Source organism: Castor canadensis, chromosome 1 (genome assembly GCF_047511655.1).
Source record: "Castor canadensis chromosome 1, mCasCan1.hap1v2, whole genome shotgun sequence".
NCBI classification, from domain to species: domain Eukaryota; kingdom Metazoa; phylum Chordata; class Mammalia; order Rodentia; family Castoridae; genus Castor; species Castor canadensis.
In genome coordinates, this window is record NC_133386.1 from 54415673 (window position 1) to 54440907 (window position 25235).

At 40.6% G+C, this 25235-nt stretch overlaps 1 long non-coding RNA gene across 10 annotated transcripts in view; it reads right to left on the reverse strand.

Annotated features, from left to right (window-relative positions):
- Positions 1–264: 264 nt before the first annotated feature.
- Positions 265–25235, reverse strand: part of LOC109686967 (uncharacterized) — a 48080-nt gene continuing 23109 nt past the window's right edge. For 4 of the 10 annotated variants that reach the window (XR_012449144.1, XR_012449146.1, XR_012449147.1 and 1 more), the window contains 4 exons: positions 21953–22188; positions 21235–21405; positions 13379–13590; positions 265–1229 (listed from right to left, as the gene is read on the reverse strand). This is a non-coding gene — a long non-coding RNA (uncharacterized lncRNA). Of the gene's footprint in view, positions 1230–13378; positions 13591–21234; positions 21406–21913; positions 22189–25235 lie in introns of all 10 variants that reach the window. The other 6 variants (XR_012449150.1, XR_012449152.1, XR_012449154.1 and 3 more) reach the window with 4 other exon arrangements.

Here is a 25235-nt window from a genome sequence, read left to right on the forward strand (position 1 = left end):
AAGAGTTGGAAATCGCCAGCAAGCTAAGGGTTTTTTTTTTTTTTTTTTAATGACACATGGGGGGAAGGGCTGAAATGTATCAAAATCATGTAAAATTTCTGTTCTTAGCAACATCCTTGTTATTAGGAATGATGACTAAACCGCCAGGATTATTCTGGACTGTAAGTTATCAAGAGCCCACTAATTTCACATTAAAGCCCATTGACTGCAACGGCGTGATTGAAGGGTTTTTAACAATTAACATAATCAGAAAATGAGCTGAGATAATTTTTATTCAACTCATTACTTTTTAATCATGTATTTCTTTTAATTAATATCTTCTCCGTGAACATAACACAAATCGGAGCCCCAGTGCTGGCCCAAGCCAGCCTTCGGGACTGAATTTGACACAGCCAAACATTTCACCAGCCGCATTCATTGCATCTCTATTGTGGTGTGGGCGAAATAGAAAAATCTTGTCCAAAAGTCACCATGTTGTTTTGAAACACAATTTAAAAGAGGGGGGGGGGGCGTTGGGAGCGCACAAGCAATAATACGCTTTTAATTTGACTTGACTTTTATATTTGGGCGCCTCTCTTGGTTTGCAGCCAGAGGGATACAAATTGGAAGAAACAAACAGGAAGAAAGACAAGAAAACAGGGCCTTTAGAGATGAATGCCCGCTCCTGGCTTCACAGGAAAGTAGGCTGTTGCTGCTTGCTCCTTGTACATGGGAGGGCAGGTGTGAGGCACAGACCTTGGCCTCTGAGTATCTGGCCTAAACTATCAAGGCTAAGGAGTTCAGGCCCTTTCTCCGCCCACTCCTGGCCTGCGACCCACAGGGTGATGGGTCTCTGCGCCTCAGTCTGCCCGGAAATGGGCGCAACCTGAAGCCTGTCTTCTGTGTGCTATCCTGGACCACCGCCTCAGCCACTGTGCGGTGTCTCCCAAGCATTTGCCTGGCAGTCTCAGTGCCGGGATCTCTCCCGTCCCCCAACATTTCCTGAGATCCCCAACCCGCTTGACTTGATTCAATTCAAATATCTCATATGAGGCGGAGAACGGACATTTTTGGTGGCATCTTCATCCTTGACGACTCCCTGCCCTTCTCCATTGGCATAACTCCGACCCATCTGGCCTGTGGCCTGACCAGGCCATCCTATACCTCCAAAAAGGGATGATTGTGGACTAGGATCGCTGGCAGTCTGGGAGCCTCATCAGCCTCGGGGAAAAAAGAAACAAAGCCGACCCCTGGTGGAAGAAAATGAAAGTTTAAGGATTTAAGGTTTGGAGAACTTCATGGAGCAATGTCAGCACATGGGAGAGGAGGAAGAGAAGAAAGGGGTAGAGGGAGGGAGGGGTAAATAAGGAAAGGACAGGGACAATTGGAAGAGACAGAGGAGATGTCAGTAGCAGGTGGAATTCAGGCAGAGAGAGCTGGGAGAATAAGACTCAGGCTCTGACTCTGTCCTGTTAGCCCTTGGTCAAGAATGCCTCCTCAGTCCTGTGGTCGGTCAGTGTGGGGTCAGGCAAGGACATCTGATTTTCTCTTCTTCCCGGGGAGGTCTGGAAGCTCTGTGATTAAGGAGGACACATGGACACTTGCACCAACTACCTCTGTGTTCCAGAGAGCACTGGAGTTTCAGAATCCTCCTTGTCTTTTCTTCTGGACAAACCTTTGCCTCCACCATCTTGACTCAGTCTTCACTAGGTGATGGTAACTAAGGTCCAAGTCCAGCCCACTAAGGGGGTTAGAATGCAAGCCCATTCCTCTGGTAATTATTATTATTATTATTTTTTGCTGTAGTGCAACTTGAACTCAGGGCCTACACTTAGAGCTACCCTGCCAGCCTTTTTTTAATTTTTTTTGTGATTTTGTTTTGTTTTGAGATAGGGTCTCTCCAACTATTTGCCCTGGCTGGCTTTGAACTTCGATCCTCCCGATCTCTGCCTCCTGTGTAGCTATATATATACAGGCGTGAGCCACCAGTGCCCGTCTGTTACTCATTTTTAATATGGACCATCTGGGGCACAGGCTTGAGTCCAGGTAGAGGAGGTATTTCAGGCACTAGAGCAAAGCCATGGGAACTACTTTAAGCCTCTGCTGATGTCCAGGGCCAAACAGTTAAAAATAAAAGAAGAAAAGGTAACATCAAAAATAAGATTTCACTGATTAGCATGTCACTGTTTACCTGGAGTGAGCACTTCAGGTTAATCAAGGAAGTGCAAAGGGAGGCATTTGTGTCCTTGAGCTCTTTTTAAAGCCTCTCTTGAGTCCTCTGTGGAGCTATGTCTCAGCGCTCCTCCCTTCTCATCTCCCCATCTCCCACAATCTCCTGTGTATAGGATATTCTGCAGGGACTTCTTTCTCACATCCTGTCATGACAAGCCACAAGCATTTTATTTTCTTGGAAACCTCCCCCAGCCATCTATTTATTGGAAGCTTACCCTTTCTTTAAGATAAAGCTCAAATGCCACTTTCTACAGAGATGAGCTTGTTATTTCCCCACCTTTTCAACTCTTCTCATGTAATAACTAGCTTTTCCTTTAGTTTTCCTCTCCTATCATAACTACCTCCACAAGGTAGGTAGTTATATGTGCCTTTTCTTTTTCTACTAGTTTGTAAGTACCTGCAGCTGGTATTGCCCACAGCACTGGATCCGGGACTTTGCCCTGGGTCAGTTCCCAGAAAATGTTTGCTGAAGGGTTGACCATTCTCTGAGATTCAGAGTTTGGACTTTTAAACGAAGCCTAGGACCAAGTGGTTTGGGGCTGGTCTTTCTTGAATCTGATGTGAACTACAGTCGGCAACTGAGAACAACCATTGCTGAGGAGCAGATGAGGTTGTGTTTGAGTGTGAGATAGGGAGGAAAACCCACAGGCTGTGCTTATGCTTATGACTGCAGTGTAAGTGACAACATGGGGGAGGGCAGGAGGCAAGTCACGCAGAGTACATGACACAGCTTCAGATAAGAGCTACCAAGTCAGAAAATGAATCACAATTCCTGTGGCCACCCTCAGAGCCAGAGCCAGAGCTGTGGTGACCCCATTTGGCACAGGGCTCTCTCCTAGTCACCCCATCTCATGTTTAAGGCTTTTGAACCCTTATAAGCCAGACTCCTTTTTAGTCTTTCTTGTTCAAGAGAGCATCATGACACACTCAGCTCTTCTTGGAATTTTGACTACTGTCCTGAAAACAGCCTGAATGTCCCATCACTGTGCCAGCAATTTCAAAGGCAATCTTCTTTTTTCTTTTCCAGTTTGAACTGAGTCTAAACAGTACAAAGCAAAGAGAAAAATGTACAACTATCAAAGCATTTAAAGTTTTGAGACAGCCAAACTACACAATTCAGGTCAGAATGTGCACTTACAGATGAAATTATCTAAGTGATGTTCCCCACTCTCTCTGTCACTGAATGCCTACCTAATCGCTCCTTGCTTAATGCTCTATGACACAGCTTGCTCTTCAGGGAGAGTTTCTTGGGCATTCTCAGAGTGTGTGAGAAAGCTTAGTACATTGAATGGTTTGCCAGGATCTCATCATCCCTTTGGTGACAAACTGGAAATGTAGATAAAAAGAAAAATGAGCTGGCTGTGGTGGCACATGTATATAGGCCAGCACTTGGGAGGCAGCAGCAGGAGGGTCATGCTTTCGAAGCCAGCCTGGGCTTACATAGTAAGATTATCTCAAAAGAACAAAAACGAAAACAAACAACAGCAACAACAACCACCAAAAAAAAAAAAAAAAAAAAATGAAAACAAATGAGTATTCAGTTGAAAATATTAGGGCTTGAGGTGTGACTCAGTGACTCAAATGGTAGAATGCCTGAGCATTCTACCCTGACTCCATAATTTCAGTCCCACCAAAAAAAAAAGAGAAAATATTAAATCTTAATATATCACATTATATAGCACATCATCCCTTTTCATTCTTATTACTTTCAGCGTAAATTTCCCACCATATACAAAAGTAGGGTACAAAATAGTCCCTCACAGGTCCATTACCTAAGCTTCAGTCACCCTTACATTTTTTCTTACTCTTTTTTTCTTTTTCTTTTTTTTTTTTTGTGGGACTGGGGTTTGAACTCAAGGAGTCGTGCTTGCAAAGCAGGCACTTTACTACTTGAGTCACACCTTACACCTCCAGTCCATTTTGCTCTGGTTATTTTTGGAGAAGGGAATCTGGAACTATTTGTCCAGGCTAGCCTCGAACCATGATTCTCCCAATTGCAGCCCAAGCAGCTAGGATTAGCTAGCAGAGTGGCTCAGGTGGTAAGAATGCCTGCCCAGCAAGCATGAAGTCCTGAGTTCAAACCCCAGAGCCATAAAAAAAAAAAAAAAAAAAGACTCAAGGAGCTAGGATTACAGGTATGAGTCACAAAGAGCTCAACTTTTTTCTTTCTTTTTTAAAGAAAGGGCTCACTGTAAGAACATTGGTAAATGTTACAATGTACCCCCAGTGCACCAATAATAATAAAAAGGTAAAATTAAAAAAAGACAAGGTCTTACTATATAGCTCAGGCTGACCTTGAACTTGTTATGTAGCCCAGTCTGGTCTGGAACTCAAGCTCCTCTTGCCTTACCCTTGAGTACTGGGAATGACTCCTAGACATTACTGTCTGTTTACTCTGAATACTTCATTATGCTTTTAAAAATGATAACTTCTTACATAATTACAATGGCAATATAATACCTAACCCCCGAATAAGTATTACATAATATTCAGTTCATGTTAAAATTTCTGATTGTCTAAAAGAAAGTCTTTTTTAAAAAATGCTGGGTGCCAGTGGCTCACACCTGTAATCCTTGCTACTCCAGAGGCAGAGATCAGGAGGATCAAGGTTTAAAGCCAACCCAAGGGAGAACCTATCTTGAAAAAAAAATACAAAAATAGGACTGGTGGAGTGGCTCAAGTGTAGAGCACCAACCTAGTAAGCATGAGGCCCTGAGTTCAAGCCCCAGTACCAAAAAAAAAAAAAAATCCTAGCACTCAGGAGGTTGAGATAAGAGGATTGACAGTTCAAGGTCAACCTAGGCTACATGGCAAGATCCTGTCATAAACAAACACACCAAGCAACAACAAAACTCCAGCTAATTTGTCTAAATCTGGATCCAAACAAGGTACACTCATTGTATGTGGTTGTATGGCTCTTAAAAAAATGCTTTTAAAAAACATATGGTTATTGGCCACTCCCCAAAAAGGATGATTCCTATTTATTTTTTTGGCAGCACTGGGATTTGAACTCAGGGCTTCATGCTTGCTAGGCAGGTGCTCTTACCACTTGAGCCACTCTGCCAGCGCTTTTTTGTGATTTTTTTTTTTTTCAAGCTAAGGTTTCACAAACTATTTGCCTGGGCTGGCTTTGAACCACAGTCTTCCTGATCTCTGCCTCCCGAGTGGCTAGGATTACAGTAGTGAGCCACTGGCGCTAGGCAAGGATGGTTCTTTGAAAACTGTTTTGTTGTTGCTGGTGTTACAGCCTTTAAGTCTTAACATACGCTACTATATCTCTCCTTCCTCCCACACGGACCCTTTCTTTCCACATGATAGTGACTTTTTTTCAGAAACCAGGCCAGCTGTCCTGAGAGATGTTCCACAGTCAAGGTTTGTCTGTTTGCCTCCTCATTTTGTCATTTAGTAGAGACAGAAATTTAACTTCTCTCTCTTTAGCCTGCATTTCCTGAACATTTTATGTGAAATCCAAAGACTTGAATCACTTCGTTTTTTCCCCTATGTTTTGGGGAAGAATGCATCAAAATGAATTTTAAGCTGGGTGTGCTGGGGCAAGGCTATAATCCCAGGACTCAGGAGGCTGAAGCAGGAGAATTGGGAGTTGGAGACCAGCTCAGCTACTTAGGCCCTGTCTCAAACAACAACAACAAAAAAAACCCATATAGCACAGATTCAGGAGACCACAATGTCTAGTTTATTTTTGGTTTGTTTGTTTGTTTTTTTTCTTTTTTTTTTTTGTGGTACTGGGGTTTGAACTCTGGACCTCATGCTTGGTAGGCAGGAGCTCTACCACTTGAGCCACTCCTCCAGCCTTTTTTGTGTGTTGGATATTTTATTTATTTATTTATTTATTTATTTATTTTTGCAATACTGGGGTTTGAACTCAGGGCCTATATCTTGAGCCACTCCCCAGCACTCTTTTTTTGTGAAGGGCTTTTCAAGATAGGGTCTTTCGAACTATTCATCTGGGCTGGCCTTGAACTGTGAAACTTCTGATCTTTGCCTCCTAAGTAGCTAGAATTATAGACACCTGGCACCTGGCTAGGATCCCTTTAAAAGGGCTTGAGAGAGTGGGTTTGCTGTAGTCCACTCTTCTGCCATGTGAGGACACGGTGTTTCTACCCTTTTTACCCTCGGTCACTTCTGCTCCATGAGGACACTTATATGTGACCTACAGACAGCAGGCCTTTCTCCAATACTGAGACTACCAGTGTCTGGTCTGGGACTTAGCCTCCAGCACTGTGAGAAAATCAATGCCTACTGTTTAGAAATTGCCCAGTCTCAAGTATGTTGAGATAGCAGCACACATGGCCTGAAACACTAAGCTGGATAAAGTGGAGTTTTACTAGCCTGTTGATTCCATGTTAGTTTAAGGATAAAGAGGATATTAAGATTATTGGAAAGAGTATTAGCCTGGGTGTTAGAGTGAGAGGCGGTGGCAGATCTGCACAAGGCAAAACAGGAGCCAGGGTGCCGAGTCAGAAAGCAACCCTGAGTTGAGAAGATTTCCACTGCAGGATTTCTAGTTACTTCTGCCCAAAAATGGTTCCCACATGTGACTTTTGCAACTTCCTCTTACAGTAGACAAAATCTATATTGCACTTAGCAATAATGTTCTGAAAATGTAACCGTAAGTTATATCTTTTCAAAATGTAAAGGCCTGAGAGGAAAAATAATGTTATAATTTAAATAAAGTTCAAAGTGTTTGCCTCCAGAGGCTCACCAGTAGGAAATGAGTCCTGTTTCCCTGCTGCACGGTGGAGCGCTACTTAGAGCACTAAATGAAGACTTTACTCAAGACCCTCAAGACCAAACAGCAAAAGGCAAGATAAAAGGGAAATCAGCAGTATGATAATCCAGTGCCTGAAATACAGTTTGCACCCCTATAATTAGAGATCTATATTATTATTCAGGGAACCAAGGAGAAGGAATTTTGTGTTGTTTTGTTTTTGTGAGATCAAGGCAGGCTGGCCTTGATCTCACTATCTTCCTTCTTCTGCCTCCCAAGTGCTGGGATTACGGCTGTACACCACCATATCTGGTGAGGAATCTTTTGAAGGCTATCTTCCCTCCACATATGGGTGCCACTTTGACCTCCATGACCTGAGCAGGCACCCAGTGCTCATACTATTTAAAGCCTTGGCCACTAAATTGAGAAAGGGGTGGGGGTGAGGCTGTGTCTCCTTCCTGCCTCTTTAGGGCTGAACAGAGTTCTAGCTTCCTATCTGAACATCACAACTCACCCAAATGACCTCTCTTTTCAGGCAAGAGGTAGAGTCACAAGACCGGGGCTCACCCTGACCCTTCTAGGATATTCACATGGGAATAAAAAGACACCAGCTCCACAACTCTGCCATTCACACACAACTGAGAAACTAAGGCTCAGGGTTGGGGCACAGTAGAAAGGGTCAGTGTCAGCCTCGCTGGGTGGGAAAGGCTGGTCTGAGGAGGAGAAGTGGGGTGGACTACAGAGTGTGAAGGTGAGCAGGGTAAGGCTAATGGCAGAAAAGCAGTGCTTGTTTTCCACATGGGAAGTAAAACATGCATCACAGCAAGAGTCACGGCTAGCATTTCTTTGTGGGGACTGAGTTTGGCATGTGGCCTCTGCAGCAGCCTGCCATGTCAGTCCCCTCATGACCACGAAGCCATGGTCTTTCTCCATCATTAACAAGTCTATGATAATGCCTGCAGAGATACTGCATACTGATGCATCCAGGAATTCAGGCTGTTACCTTCTCACAGACAGCATAATTTAAAAATGAAACATCCTGTGTTTGTGCTTGCTAGGCAAGAGCTCTACCACTTGAGCCATACCTCCAGTTCCTTTTGCTTTACTTTATTTTTCAGGCAGGGTCTCGTTTTTGCCCAGGGCCAGCCTCAGATTGTGATCCTTCAACCTCTGCCTCCCATGTAGCTGGGATTACAGATGTGCACCACCATGCACAACTTGTTTTTTGAGATAGGGTCTTGCTAACTTTTTTTGTTTTGCCCAGATTGGCCTCCAACTGCTATCCCCCTATCCCTGCCTCCCAAGTAGCTGGGATTGTAGGTATATGTCACTACATCTGAAAAATGACATATTTTGGTGCTTGCTGGTTCTATTGTAGTGTTGTAACACTTATGCTTAGAAGAGGAGAAGGATAAAGAAGTGGGCTTTGGGAAGTGAGTTCAAACAAGACTTCTTTTTTTTTTTAAACTCAGGGACTCGTGCATGCTAGGCAAGCACTAAACTACTGAGTTACATCCCCAGCTCCCTATGCCAGACTTCTCAGTAGGCCCCAAATCATCTGTCCTCTACACAACCCTTTGTCTTTGAACCACATGTCAAGACCCTTCCCAGGGAATCCATTATTTCCCAGCAAGCCCTGGCCTTCTCAGCCTCTAGGCCTCTCCTAGGTATCTCCTTCCTCTACCTCCAACATGCCTAGATGTGCAAATCCTAGAGCCACTCCTGACAGGCATATGCTGGGCCCATTGCTATGTACGCTTTGTGATCTATCTGCTTTTCTGTTTTTTTTCCTACCATGTGGATCCTCAGAAAAAGTTAATACTAAGCCTAAAAGACATAGTGCCACATATGTTAAAATACATGTAAAAATAAGGAAAACAGCAATGGGTAAAATAGTATTGAAACATTCATGGAAAGTGTGTATAAGGAGCTGGTGAAGTGGCTCTGTGGTCAGAATGCCTGCTTAGCAAACATGAGGCCCTGAGTTAAGACCCCAGTCCTGGGGGCTAAGGGAGAAAGAAAGTGTGTTTAAGCCAGCTGGGAGCATGGTTCAAGTGGTAGAGCATGTGCCTAGCAAGAGCAAGGTCCTGGGTTCAAATCCCAGTACCACCAACAAAACAAATAAAAAACCCAAAATTGTGTGTAAGCAATAGCATTCGTTTAAAATGTTTATTAACATCACTGAATTTAAAAATTGTAGAAACATCTGAACAGTATATTTTGAATTGCTTTAAAATCATTTGACTCTCTTATTTGGATAGATAAACTGAGAGAGAGATTAAATGACTAGTCTAGAATCACACAGTTGATGAATGAAAGGGCTAAGTTAAGTGATGGGAATTTGCATATCTATATTTATACGCTAAGTTAACATACTCTATTCTGAAGGGGTGAAGAATGCTTTCTTGTTAGTCATCGTGACCCTTAGTTGTTAACTATCAATGGGAAAAAGACTGAATTGGAGTTTGGACATGTCCTCCCCACCTCTACCTTAAACAGATTATCACAATGTTCTCAGTTGGGTCAAAAACCCAAACAATTCTTCAAAGGTCAAACAAATGATAATCACAGAGAAATGAAGAGCTTCCAGCTTTGCTGCAGGAGACGGTGCACTTTCTGGTCATCAGCTCAGTGTGTCAGAGGTACTGCAGCTTATCTTTATCAGATGCATCTTTAATCATTATCTTTAATGTATCGTTATCAGATGTCCCTGGAATATGAGTGCTGAGTGTGTGACGCTGGAACACAGAGATGGCTACATCCAATTAACAATCAAAGCAGCTGAGATTTGTAATTACTTGGTTTATTTGAACCCCTAGGTAGTTATTTGGATAACTCAGAATCCAAGACCTGGATTTTTACATGTTAATCACTCTAGTCCTTAGCACAGGTACACAGTGGGTGCTTAATTAATTCTTAATGATGAGGGTGCGGTGCATATGCCATATGAATAGCATGGCCTATTGAAATATCTTGCACACAAAGTACTAACAATTATGAAAGTTTTGCTGTATGTCATGTTCTCAATCTGAATGAAAAATGCTGGGAGGACACTGTAAGCGTTAACATCTCTATCTCAGCCAAATTATTTTTGGTGTCTTATTTGATGACCCATGGAGGGATGGATCAAAAGGTTTGGGGTATTTTTTTGGTTTTTTTTTTTTGGCAGTGCTGGAATTTGAACTCAGGGCCTTGCACTTGGTAGATAGGTACTACCATTTGAGTCATGCTCCCAGCCCTAGGTTTTGGGTCTTTTTTGAGAGATATAAGTATATCGTGATAGTTTTTCTTCCTGCAAATCTTAAAGTCTTAGAACAAGTATGAGGAGGGAATGGAAATGCTCACATAGGGTGCATGTGAGATGCTCTGCATCCCAGTTTAGATCAGTGAATGTACACATGCCTGGAGACACAGGGAGGTTTACTGACAATGCATAGACAAAGAACGTGGGATAGATGAAAAAATCAATGCTGACCTACAAACTTAGGAACAGAAAGAAAGCGAACTTTCTTTTCTTTTCCCTTTTTATTATGAAAAACTTAACATAGAGAGAATAGGGAGAGAGGTTGGGGCTGTAACTGAGTGGTAGAGTCTGTGCTTAGTGTGCACGAGGCCCTGGACTCAATCCCAGCACCAAAAAAACCCCCAAACCAAATAAAAAATTAGGTCTTAATAATACAATGGACTGCCATATAACCATCACTTATATCAACAATTATCAATATTTTCCTTTTCTCCTTCTCTTTCTTCTCTGAAGTATTTTGAAAATGGTACATGCAGTATACATCCCTAAAAAACAGTTTTTTGGGGGCCGGGGACATGGCACAAGTGTTAGAGCTAGCAAATGTGAGGACCTGAGTTCAAACCCCAATGTAGCCAAAAAACAGTTTTTCTATATAACCCTGATACCTTTATAACACTTGTCAAATTAGCAATTATTCTCTAATAGTTACTCACATTATTATTTCATAGGCAAGTGAAATTATGCCATCAAATGGGAAAAAACCCAGTTTTTAATGGTATGGGCTGAGGACACCTGGTTCTGTTTTTGGGTCTGTGTTGATATGTGGTAAGACTGCAGACAAGTTGCTTAATTCCTACTTGTCTAAATTCCTTGCTTATAAACAAGAGGACAGACTAGATGACTTTCACTGGGGTTGATTTAAGGAGCTGATAATATAGGTCTAGATCATTTGGCTGCATTTGCAGAGGGTTATGAGATGAAGTTCTATCATAGTCACACACATTATTTCTATGTATGGTAGCATTCTTTCCCTGCAAAAATATACTTGTTTCACTAATCTCCTCGTTCCTTTTTCCATGATGTTACCTAAGGATTAAAGTGATGGTGTCACTGTGCTAGTCCTTAAAAGAAACTGAACAAAGGATTTTCTGACCTTTCCAGTGTGTCAGAGGAAGGAAATCATGTCCCTAGATTTTCACTTCTCAACCTGTGTGATGGCTAGTTTTATGTGCCATCATTGCTAGACCACAGCACACAGTTATCAGAAATCTAGGCATTGCTGGAAAGGTATTTCCTAGATGTGGTTAACATCTATGTTGGCTTCAAGTTTGGGAGATTATGCTCAATAGTGCAAACAGGCCTCATCTAATCAGTGAAGAATGAAAGAGCAAGAATCTCAAGAAGAAATTCTTCCTTAAGAGTGCAACATCAACACTTGTCCTGTAAATTCAGACTTGCCAGCAGCCACAATCATGAGTCAACATCTTTATTCCATTGATAAATATTTTAATATAAATCCTGTTGGTTCTGTTTCTTCAGAGAACCTTGACTGATACAACCTGCTTTTTAGAACACAATTTTTTGTTTGTTTGTTTTTTGGTGTTAGTGTTTGAACCAAGAGTCTGGTGAATGCTAAGCCCACAACTCTACCATTGAGGTACATCCCCAGCCCCTAGACCACCATACTTTGGAAGTTATAAATGGTGTATGTTGCAAATTAATTTGACTTCCTCTGATTTGGAATTTTATTAGTGCAGAGTTTTTATTATTTAGACAGATGTTACTTTGAAGTCTAACCTTTTAACACCTACAAGCAAAAACTACAGATTATAAGTGGCAGTGGCTTATCTGAGCAGAGAATAGTGCATAGCTTTGGAGAAGATCTAACACACTCTGGAATTTCCTCCTGAATGTGCTACATGAGTACATGTCTTTAGCTACCGCTCTGCTTTTTTGGAGGCATCTGGGCTAAGGCAATAACAGAAATTTACTGTCAAGGAATGGTCTCAAGAAGCAACTGAACCTGTGATTAGGAAGAATTAAAAATCAGTTATACCAGAATCACTTTTGGACAATAATATTTTCAGACACTAGTTTTGAACTCTTCCTCCAAAAAAATTGCACACAGAAATCCAACATACAGGGCTGGCAGAGTGGCTCAAGTGGTAGAGTGCCTGCCTAGCAAACATGAGGCCCTGAGTTCAAACCCCAGTGCTGCCAAAAAAAAATAAAGGTTTTCAGATCAAAGTCTGAAAATCACTATTCTCAATATTCAACTGGATAATTTTAAACAATCCTATCCATTGGATTAACATTTTTATTAAATAGGAATACATTATGAAGAGTCTTGCTTTTGGAGGGGTACTGGGGTTTGAACTCAGGGCCTATACCTTGAGCCACTCCACCAGCCCTTTTTTGTGAAGGGTTTTCTCAAGATAGGGTCTCTCAGAATTCTGGCTTCAAACTGCAATCTTCCTCTTTTTATATTGGAGTGGTTCATGTGAAAACTCCTGACTTCACAATCCAGGGGTGTCTTGTGGCACCAATCTTTTCTTGGGGAAAGTTTTGGCCAAGCCTACAGTGCCTTACAAAGTCATATCGTTCCCACTGTGCCTCGTGCTGGAACAGTTGTGTCTCCCTACCGGTAGTATAAAAGACCTGAATTCTCCCAACCCTAAAGTTACTGTAAAGGTTTGTTATATGCGTAGTAAATTCCAACCTTGCTAGTTTGGAACTTGAGGAAACAAAATTTTATGAGGAAGAAAAATTCAATGGAATATTACAGGTTACTCTCAAGTAAAAGAGTGAAAGAGAAGCTGCTCATGGTGACATATGCCTGTAATTCCAGAACTTGGGAGGCTGAGGCAGGAGGATCTTGAGTTTGAGACCAGCCTGGGCTACACAGTGAGACCCTGTCTCAAAACAAAATCAATCAAACAAACAACAACAACAACAAAAATAAGCAAAAAATAGAAAGCAAAGGAGGAAAGAAATTTGAGTGGTTATTACTATTTTTAAATAATAGATCTCTTTTAGAATAGTTTTAGAGTAAATAAAAACTAGGAAGACAGTAGAGTTCCTATACACCATACACTCGGTTTCCCTGATACTAACATCTTACACAAGATGGCACACTTATAATTAATGAACCACTGTCACACATCCTTATGAACTGAAGTTGACTGTTAGCTTACCTTTCCTCAGTTCTGTCGAACATCTTTCTCTGCTCCAGACCCCATCCAGGATTCCCCATTACATGTAGTTGGTTTGTCTCCTTAGGTTCTTCTTAGCTGTAACAGTTTCTCAGATTTCTCTTGGTTTTGATGAGCTTGATAATTTTGAGGACTATTTGTGAAATATTCATAGGATTTGTCTGATGTTTCTCACGATTAGATTGGAGAGATGGCTTTGAGAGGAAGACACAGAAGTAAAATGCCATTTTAAGCTCATTATATTAAAAGTACATGCTATTAACATGATTCATTGTTGATGTTGACCTTGATCACCTAGATGAAGTAGTATTTGTCAAATTCTCCTACCATAAATTTACCCTTGTTACCCTCTTTTCCATTCTGCAGTGTTGGAAGGCAGTCACTATGCACAATTCTGCCTTTTTTTTTTTTTTTTTTGGCAGTGCTGGTGTTTGAACTCAGGGCCGATACCTTGAATTATTCAACCAGCTCTTTTTTTGTAATGTGTTTTTTTGAGATAGGGTCTCGTCAGCTCTTTGCCCAGGCTGGCTTTGAACCACAATCCTCCTGATCTTTGCCTCCTGAATACTCTGCCTCCTTGAAGGCAACACTGACACAAACCATTTGGAATTCTGTAAGGGTTTTGTCTCTCCTCCCCATTTATTTATTTATTCAATCAGTTATATCAGTATGGACTCACGAATATTTATACTTTAAGAATAATCCAATACAACTTTATTTTGGGGGTTAAATTGTTCTGTTTTTCACTACTGAGAGCTCTTTCAGCTGGCTCTTGTGTTCCTTTGACATATCCCCATCAATAGAGGTGTTTTTTCTTTCTTTACTTTCTGATGCTACAAGAAGCTCCAAGGTCAACTTGCATATTCCCTGCCTAAGTCCTAGAAACCTTAATTTTCCCCTGGGTACCCTTGTTCCAGCCCTTTTAATGGAAATTGGTATTAGAAACAAAAATCTGGGTGTTAGGTGTGTTTATTGCTATTGGAGTATCGCACTTCTAGTATCACTCAGCCTACAGAGCGAAGGTGTGAGTATACTAACCCACATGTGAACATAGGAATCTACACCCATTTCTACATACAATTATTTGTATCAATATCAATGAAAGCGTAATGTATATAGTTCATAGTGATGTCTCTAACTCTAATGTATTCTAGTCTCTCGCTTTTCTCAAAACTCCTACTCCAACAGTGAGAAACCTGGCTCTTGCCAGGCATTTATTTAATTTTTCAGTCCTAGTGTGCATGTATAGCAGTATCAGAACTGTTAACTAATACCCCTGTGCGGCACTGACTAGTACAGTGCTAATACATTCTTTTTGCATTTAGTCTTACAGACTAATTTTCAAAGTTAGGTCAGAACTTTCCCCCTACTTCAAAATGCTTCATATATGTGTTATACAGCTGGATTCTTTTGCTACTGTGTGCATTCCTTCTTATGATTCCCTCAAAACCCTACTATTTTTTTTAAGATGGAATGTTTCATAGATTTGTGTGTCATCCTTGCACTGGTGGTTCACTCCTGTAAACCTAGCTATCCAGGAGGCAGAGATCAGGAAGATCATTGTTTGAAGCTAGCCCTGGGGTGAGTTCTTAAGACCCTATCTCAAAAATATCCAACATAAAAAAGGGCTGGCAGAATGAGCATCTGCCTAGCATGTGTGAGGCCCTAAGTTCAAACCCCAGTACAGCCAAAAAAAAGAAAGTGTAATAAGACAAGTGTAACTGGGGGCACGGCTCAATTGGCAGTGAGGACCTGAGTTCAAAACCCCAGCACCACCAAAAGATAAAGTAAAATAAAGGAAACAAATATAATAATTATCCTATGATTCAGACAAAACCCCTTTCCCATGAGAAAGCAGCACTGGGGCTACTTACATTTTTGGTCCTGTCTACTTCCCCCACCCCACCAGGCTGGCCTCAAACTCAAGACCCTCCTGCCTTAGCCTCCACTAGGCAGCTTTCCCCTTTTTTAAAGGCAAAATAATTTAAATATTTATTTTAGAAGATTATATTTTAAAATTAGCATATGATAAAGTAGCAACTTAAATTATTGAATATATCATTTTTATTACATATTACCACCTACTCAATGTTCCTCATACATTCAGGTTATTTACTATAATTAATTACATATATTTAATAACATCAAAAAAGATATTCTTTGTGATAATTTTATAGTTTTGCATACTCAAGTGTTAGACTTTAATTTGTGTTTTTTTTTGATGGGACTGGGGTTTGAACTCAGAGCTTCATGTTTGCGAAGCAGACATGCTCCACTCTACCACTTGAGCCACACCTTCAGCCCTAGGCTTTAATTTTAAGTCTTGTTTCCACATAGGATTTTTTTTTCCCCCTTTTTTGTGGATTGACCATTTTATGGAGTCCATTTTGATTTCCTCTTAGGGGAAATCCAGCATAACAGTTTTTCTTTCATTTCAAAATGAGTAGTACAATTAAGATTTAATTAGAAGCACACTAGTAAGGGAATTGAATACTGTCCTGAACCTGCAAATGAAATGTTCCATTTTCAAATTGCTTACATGTTACAACCCTCCTTCCTTAAAAAAGCTATTATATGTAAACTGAATTTGACATGGAGCTTTTTAAAATAGCACGATTGCATGTTACATTAAACTTCTTCCTTATCATGTGCCCATTTTAAGCCTATTTCATCTAAAGACTCACAGATGCTTTCAGGAAGAAAAGGCAAATGTCCTGTACATTGACTTTACAAAGAAAACTGTGTATATGCGTTTAGGGACCAGGAAAAGCCCTTACTCTTATTGATGGGTGTCCTATCTGCTTCTCCCTTCTTTGCACAGCCTGACAAAGAACATTTGGGGAGTGACTTGTCCATTATGCATGAGTTGATTTTGGATAAATATGTCTTCATTGGTCTTCATTATTGCTTCTAATTTTTTTTTTCAAATGTAGGTATGCCATTTCCAAGACTGAAATAGAGGGAATATTTACAGGTGATTTGCAATTATGGGCCTTCTCATTTAGAGTGGGATTAATTACTTATCTGAAAGGTAGGCTGGGTAGTAATTTAGTACAGAGCTATAAGCCTTGTAAGGTGAAAGACAAGAGTTCAAGGCTGCTGAAAATGACCTATTGACTCCCTTGGCTATAGGAAGAGGAGTGGCTTTGCTCCCGAGTGGATTTCAGGGATTGAAAGATTTCTGACAGCCTGGGCTGTAAGCAGAGAATTAGAATGTTAGAAAACTTTCCTGTCCATCTTGTTCACTACGACTCATTCAAGAGAACCTACTCTTAGAATGAAGCGGAGAAATGACCAAGTGTTTGGGTCCATTATGAAAATGAGGAATTGCAGGAAATCCTGCACATTCGAATCTTAATGTTCAGAGGATGAGCAGATTCATATTCTAAAGGAGAGCTTTCCTAGAAATAACTCATTATCCATGGGTCTCTGTCATTCTTGCAGTGTATTTCCCTAATCAGTACAACTTGTAATAATGGGGGTGGATGGTATTTTTAATGTATTTTAAGAGGAAAGCAGAAGAATCTTCCAGAAGTCATTTTAGAGAGATGGCTGATTGTCTCATGTTTAAAGACCTTTAGGAAAGATGACTGTAGAAATATTAAGCCTCAAATTTCTTTCTGTAGTCTTTAGAATATAACCTGAATCATAGTGGCCACATGTAACTTTATTAAAATATAAATTTCACATAATGGTGCTATAGCTCGTCTTCACCAAAACTCATGCAGTGACACAATTCTTTCAATGTAATGGTGTCGAGAGGCAGTAGCACCTTTAAGAGCTACAAGGTCATGGGAGGGGGGTTCACCCTCATGATGGATTAAGGAACTCCCCTCAAGAATAGGTTATTCATCGTGGGAGTGGGTTGTTATAAAGCGAGCCTGGCAGCTTCCTTCCCTCCTCACACACGGGCTTCTCTGCAGGACATGTGGCTTGCTATTCCACTTCCTGCCATGAATTGTTACAGTGCAAGGCCCATGGCAGAAGCTGAGCAGTTATTGGCACAATGCTCTTGGACTTCTAGAACCATAAGCCAAAATAAGTCTCTTTCCTTTATAAACTACACAGTATCATGTATTTTGTTTTAGTAATAGAAAATGGACTAAGACAGGTGGCATTTATTTACCCAGAATTTAACCAAGGTATATGTATATATTAAAACAGACTTTTTTTTTTGGTGGGACTGGGGTTTGAACTCAGGGTTCCCTGCTTGCAAAGCAGGGTCTCTATCTCTTGAGCCACACCTCCAGTCCTTTTACTTTGTTTATTTTGAAGACAGGGTCTCATGAACCATTTGCTCAAGCTGGCCTTGAATCAGGGAATCCTCCTGATCCCAGCTTTGTAAGCATAAATTGGAGTTGAGATCAGCAAGTAATCAAGACTTGCTGCTCTGAGTTGATATAATTCCATTTTAAAGCAGGTAAATTTGTTTTAGATAGCCTATCATGGCTTTGTGCCAGGTAAATTTATTATTTCCTTTGGACTCTATGAAATACTGGAAATAGCTTATAGGTCTTCAGTTCTTCTCTTGTGGATCCCTAGATGTCCTGGAACCCATTGGTTTGCAGGATGGAAACAACTGAGTCACAGCTTGCACTTTATGTTATTTCAGGCACTGTGATAAACTAAGTGGGTCTCTGCATGCAAAACTGATCTGAATAATCAACATATACTTGCTTTTGAAGTTGGATCAAAATCCAAGAATGAATTTTCAATGAAATCTCTTTTTGTACGACAGGTCCTAATAATAATCTATATTTAAAAAAAACATACACATGGTATAAATTGAAGGGGCCCAAAAAGGTCCAACTGCCTTAAAATTGCTCTCTTTACCAAGTCTACATTAATGCCATCTGCCTCCTTTTCCCCAGTGTGTTGCCAAAGAGTCACTGTTTAAGATGAATCTTCCACTAGAGGGAAGAGAAGGCCTTGCAGGGGATACCTATTTGCTACCAGTTCTCTTTCTCTGCAAACTTTTCCTTTTTCCCCTCACCCACATGCTCACACGTTGACTTTCCAAGCAGCCATGGTTACATATTATGACCCCTAACCTTCATCCTGGCTACAACTTGGATTGAATTGAGACCTTGGAAAATTTGGAATTAGGGATAAGAGATCTGGTCTTAGTCAGGGTTGAAATCTTTAATGCAGAAAATATAAAAAATCGAGATTGTGCAACATATTTTCTACCGTGAAGACTGGGGAAAATGAAAAAGATACATGGACAGAAACAAAGAGGGAGAGTATGGTGCATAGCTCTAGTCCCAACCTGAGACATACCTCAATTTTATCGTGTATTTCCTACTTTTTGTTGAAGTTAAAATACAGCTGGTTTCTATTCCCCCCCTTTTTTGTGGCACTGAGGTTTGAACTCAGGGCCTTATGTTTATTAGGCACTTGAGCCATTCCTCCTGCCCCAGTTTGTAATGTTTGTTTGTTGGTTTGTTTTCTGAGATAGAATCTCTTGAACTTATTTGCCTGGGCTGGCTTCAAACCGTGATCCTCCTTATCTCTTCCTCCTGAGTAGCTAGGATTACAGGCATTGAGCCACTAGTACCCAGCTGGTTTCTGTTTTTTAAAACCAAAAATTGACTCAATAGATAGGCTGCCTTGATGGAAGTCTATTGGTTAGTTCCACAGTCACATTATTGCCTTGCTCAGATCAGCCAGTAGTTTCTCTCAAATGCACAGAGAATTCCTGAAGACCAAGGGTGACAAACAAGTGCCCTAGGGGAGTTAAATGCAATCTTCACATCTGACTAGCCCAAGATTTATATCAATATAGAAATGTATACACATTTCTTTGCTTTAAAAACCAGTAATTGGTTCAAATAGTTGTTATGATCTTTAAAATGTTAAATTAATAATAGGGAAATGATAGGCAACCATCTCTCCCAAGGTATTCACAACAGCAGACCTGGCGGGGAGGGTTGTCCTTCATTTTTTGGAAGAATGATCCCAACAATAGTTCTATCATTCAAATACAGAAAGCCTAATTCTCCATTCTTCATAAAAAGCTAGGGTGGACGCAGCTGGAAAGAACTGGATAATTAAAATATCAATCAAAGAAGTGGAGATTTAATGACTTGACTTGAATAGAGCAATTGGGCAGAGTTAGAATTGGAACGAAAATAAAATAGCTTGTAAAAGTAGAAAATATTTTAACATTAGCCCTGTGTTCAAGTAAGCATAGTAAAAGGATGATACTAAGAGGTACTTGTTCCAAATTGTTGCCATAGGTAAATTTGAGAACATTTTCTCTGAGACATGGACATTCATAGACTCTGTTTTCTCTGTAACATTTGCTTTCTACTGTTTCTGTTGTTATGATTGCAGTGAATATGATTATTAACAAAGAATATTTAAAATTTAAGTTTTAAAAAAGAGGCATACTGTAGAGAAATAGCATCTTGTTGATTTATAGAGCAGTATATATGTCCCAGGAAATTAAACTAAAGTTAATAGTAAAAAAATACTTTGAAACCAAATGTGGTTATTAATAATCACATTGAATTGTACTTAATAATTAATATAATTTTAAATAGTAAAATAATTTTTCTTCCTTTTTTTTGCGATACTGGTGTTTGAGCTCAGGGCCTACACCTTGAGCCACTCCACAGCCCTTTTTTTTGTAAAGGGTTTTTTTGAGATAGGGTCTCATGAACTATTTGTCCAGGCTGGCTTCGAATCACGATCCTCCTGATCTCTGCTTCCTGAGTAGCTAGGATTATAGGCATAAGCCACGGGCACCCAGCTCATTTTTTTCCATTTATTATTAGGTTATTTTTATGAGTCAGGGTTCTACAGAGAAATAAAACCAATAAGAGATTTGTAGTTAGATAGATAAAATTTATACATTATTGTCTCATATGATTACAGACACTCAGAAGTTCCAATATCTGCAGCCAGCAAACTAGAGGCCCAGGAGAGCCTATGTTTAATTCCAGTCTGAGAACCAGGAAAGCCGGTGGTGATGTAAGTTCCAGTCAAAAGGCCAGCAGGCCCAACATCCAAGAAAAGCCAGTGTTTTAGGAGTCCTAAGATGGAAGAAAACCGATGTTGCAGTCAAACAGTCAAGCAGGAGGAATTTCCTTTTAGCCTTTTTTGTTCTCTTCATATTTTCAATACATCAGCTAAGGCCTCCCCACATTAGGGAAGGCAGTTTACTTTACTTAGTCTACAATTCAAATGTTAATCTTATCCAGAAACACCTTCACAGACACACTCAGAGTAACGTTTGACCAAAATAAATTAACCTTTAGAAGTCCACTCTTAACTTGGCATTTGTATGTAACTTCAAATGAAGACAATAGCAAACTCGTAATTCTACCTGATCTAAGTACCTTCATACAATTGAAAATGTACTTAGATCTACCCCAGAAAAGGAGATAAAGTACTTGAGTAATGTTAACTCTTTTGGATACCCATAATTTAATACTACAATGTAAAAGGAATAAATTTTAAATATTAAATATAATATTAAGTCTATCTTATGTGATAAGAGAATAAGAGAGGGAAGAAAACAATGGTATCATATACACATTTATAACAAAATAAAGAGAAATACTCATAATAATTCCAGTTCACAGTTCTGTAACTGGTCACATGGTCATAGCTAGTATTTATACCTAGCTTCTTCCACTACACATTCTGTATTCCCTTTGTCTTCAGCAAGCACCTTAGTCTAATTCTTTACTTGCTAAGGTGAGCCAAATCTTCATTCCAGACGAGTTTAGTTCACTCAAAGTCCTGACTGGGTTGGGTTGTAGTTTCCATTGACCTTAATCAAAGGGCATGGTCTAAGAGATTTCCTGTATTTCAGACATACTTTTTCTTACCTTCATTATGGAGTAGTAGTCCAATTATCCTTGGTTCAGGATCAATTGCTCCACCAGCACACTAACTCCCTTCTTGCCTATTTACCAAGAGGCATAAGAGGCCCAAGGCAGCCAGCCAGGTAGCAGTGCTGTTTCTCGGTGGAAGTATTCTTTCCTTTGGAATGAAGACCTCTAGGCCAGCAGAACATAAAGCCATGGGAAAAAGAAGAAAATTTTTTGCTAGTTGGTCAGTAGGGGTTATAGTGAGTCATCTACTCTTATTTCTACCATTTAATTTCTGGACCTGTGAATTGTGGCTATGGGAGAAAGTACAATTTATTGGGCATCCAATTAAAAGCAGCTTCCTGCTGCTGAATCCATTAGGAAATGGATTCAGTGATCAGACTTTTGGTCACTGATAATACACATCTGTTGAAGCACAACACATATTCATGTATATTTCCACTTACTTCTTATTAAAAAAATACACATCCAATGTTTATTGAACTGTGAACTGTTGCCAGTATTGCAGCAAACAGCCTCCCCATTCTGAGCCCTCACATCTTCCCCTGCTGAAGGAAGCCCCACTCCTTCTGGAGGGTGGCAGGAGAGACATGAGGGCGCAGGAGGAGGTGGGGGAAATGTGGGAGCTGAAGGGAACAGCATGCAAAGGTGGATCCCAGGGATACCACACTCTGACCCAGAGCCAAGGACCAGGGGCGTTGATCTCTGTCCCCACCTGGTGGCCACGAGAACATGAAGGAAAGACCAGGAATCTTGGGAGATCTTTCAGTTCTTCCTGTCTTGAAGGAAGGAGAGGAGTGGGGTCAAGGTCACTGGACCCGGCCTTCAGGGCTCTCCAGCCGTGGCCAAGGTGGCCTCAATGGAGCCACCTGCATCAGGAACGTAGCCATCACCTCTCTTCTTGCAGTGATCCAACTTCCCAGCTATCATCACTTCAAACAACCCAGTGACCTGGAGAGGCAATTCACCACAGATGTCCAGGTGCTGGGAAACTCATCTACTTTCTTCTTGAGCTGGAGATCCTAGGGCTTGTAGCCTCAAGTGCTGCAGTACAAGACTCCAATGGGCAGCGCCACGGCTGGGGATTGGACGTCTTGATCTCCCAACGTTGGTGGACGCAGGAGGTCAGCATTTACTTCTTTATTTAGAAAATATACTAAAATATGTTGATACAAGCCTGAAGTTTTAATATGATTCATCTATTGGAAATCTACATTTACAACAAGATAGTCTGGCAGATAAATGTAATTAAACCTCATTGTTTTAAAAACTATCTTCTAATGCTGAAGCTATAAAATAATCTATCTTGGGTGGGAGATTTGGAAATGAGATTGGCCATCAGAGTGAATACATGAGACTCTTCTAAGTGTCATAAGTGAGTAATGTGACTTACATGTTACATGTTGTTAGATCATCCTACTCAGGCTCACAAAGTTTATGGGCATTAGGAATTAATTTACAGGGTTTTTTTCCCCACATTTAAAGAACTAGGAAAATAAAAACCTGTTTCACTGGCCAGTGTAAAATGTATTTAAATGCAAACAATATAAAGCAGATTGTGGATTTGTAGCAAATATTCAATGTGACGAGTGTATTGAGTGCGTTCTTTGTGCAAGAAGTCAGGTTATTGGTCTTGGTATCTAAATTCTTCTCATCATCATCAGCTACCTTCTTGGCCTACATTCTGCTTTCCCCCCATTTCACATATTTTAATGGAAATCACAAAGTATAATTTTTCAAACAGTTAAAATCTAATAGTCCCACCAAAAAATATATAACTCTCATACAGATATAAAACATAAGTGTGTTAAATGTTTGTTAATTCATTAATGTCTCCCAAATTCAGTGCAGGCACTGAAAAAAAGAAACTCTACCATGTGAACCCTGCCACAGGCCCAAAAGCAATCGGACCAGGTCACCATGTGTTGAAATCTCCAAAACTGTGAGCCAAAATAAACCTTGTCTTGATATAAGTTGATTTATCTCAGGTATTTGTTATAGTAACAGCAAACTGAATGATGGAAACTTGGTACCAAAAAGTATGGTTGTTGCTGTAACTATACCTAATGATGTAGACCCCCCTGGAATTGGTCTGCAGAAAGAGGAGTGAGGTAGAGAATATCTAGAATGCTGTAAGTGGAGCTTTAGGAATGGTTCTTGTAGGGGCTCAGAAGACCAAATGCTGATAAGAATGCAGACAGGAAAGGTGTACTAAGCTGTTTCTGATAGAAATGAGGACTCTATTAGCTACCTGTGTTACATGATAGCAAGTAATTCCCATACTTTTTGTCCATGCCCTGTGTCTTTGTGGGAGGTTGAACTTGAAGGAGATGGCAAGTTCAGAGACAGAGAAATGCAAATTTGTTTCAAAGACTTTCCAGGGCAGAGTCCTTTGAAAGGAGAGTCCTTGCTCACCTAGAACCAGGCAGCTGGCCCACAACTCCAAGCACTCATTTGGTATCAGTGTAACTCAAGCAGGCCCAGGTACAGCTTGTGCTGGTGTCAGACCTTGGCATTGCCCACTCCATGCTGGGTTTGTAGTTATACAGAATGAAAGAATTATGGGGTCATTGAGGCTTCCACTGAGATTCAAAGGAAAACCTTGAGGCCAGGCAACATGTGGCAGTCAGAATTCCTTCTCGCAGCCCCTGAGTGGTCAGGAGCTGTGAGGGGGAAGCTGCAGGCAGCAATGGAGACTTCAGGAAGTTAGAGATGCCCAGAACGTGGAATCGCTGCTGAGGGCAGCCATAGGCAGTGAGCAGGGCCAGCTCCAGAGAGTGGCCATGCGGGCTGCAGCCAGTCAGACTACAGCGGCAGGACTGCCTGAGCCCTGTGGAGCCTACGTCCAAACACCTCATGCCCCAAATGATCTACAGGGGGTTACAGGATTTTATTTGAATTTATTTTAAATTTGTGGTTCATAATCTTGTTTGGATCACACATGCCTATGAAAAACTGATGCAAGTTAAGACTTTCTTCTTAGAAAAATAAATATACCTAAATTCTGTCAAGTTTTGTGGGATTCACAAATGTCCTGAATCCACTAACAGCTGATAAGAAACTCTATTAATTTATTGAACATGAAGTATGTTTACATGGAGCAAAACTTTAAAAGTACTAACATTTATGCTGGGTGCTCATGACTCATGCCTATAGTCCTAGCTCCTTGGGAGGCTGATGCTTCCAGGCCAGTCCAGGCAAAGGTTTATGAGACCTTATCTCAATGGAAAAAAGGCGGACATGGTAGTACGAGCCTGTCATCCCAGCTATGGCAGGAAGCCTGAAATAGGAGGACTGTGGTCCAGGCTAGCCTGGGCAAACAGTGAGATCCTATCTCCAAAATAACCAGAGCAAAAAGGGCTGGAGGTGTGGCTCAAGCGGTAGAGTACCTGCCTCACAAGCATGAAACCTTGAGTTCAAACCCTAGTACTGCCAAAAATGTATATATATATATTGAAGTTTACAATATTCTCTGTCCTATCTCTGTTCCCACACTACCCAATTCCTTTTCTACCAAAGTGACCAGTTTTTCTGTATCTCACTACTGTGTATACATATGCATGAACAAGCATGTAACATTCTTTATTCTAATATTTTTCATTTACTTTGGCCATTGTTCCACATGATGCATAAGGTTTCAAATGCATAGAATTCTTGTCTATTTCTGCTCTTTTTTTCCATGTATTTTTTAGTACCAAGTTTTTTTTCTATTTGCATATCTTTTTTGCCCCTTAAATCAAGATTCCACATGAGATGATGTTTCTCTTTCTCAATTTGGTTGATTTTGCTTGACATGATGATATCCAGTTCCATTTCTTGCTAATGACAGGATTTTGTTCTTCTTTATGGCTAAATAATACCTCACTGTGTATATATACCACATTTTCTCTATCCACCCATCCATCCATCCATCCATCCATCCACTGATGGACACCTAGGCTCTTTCCATAACTTAGTTATTGTGAATGGGGCTGTGATAAATAAACCTGGTGTGCAGG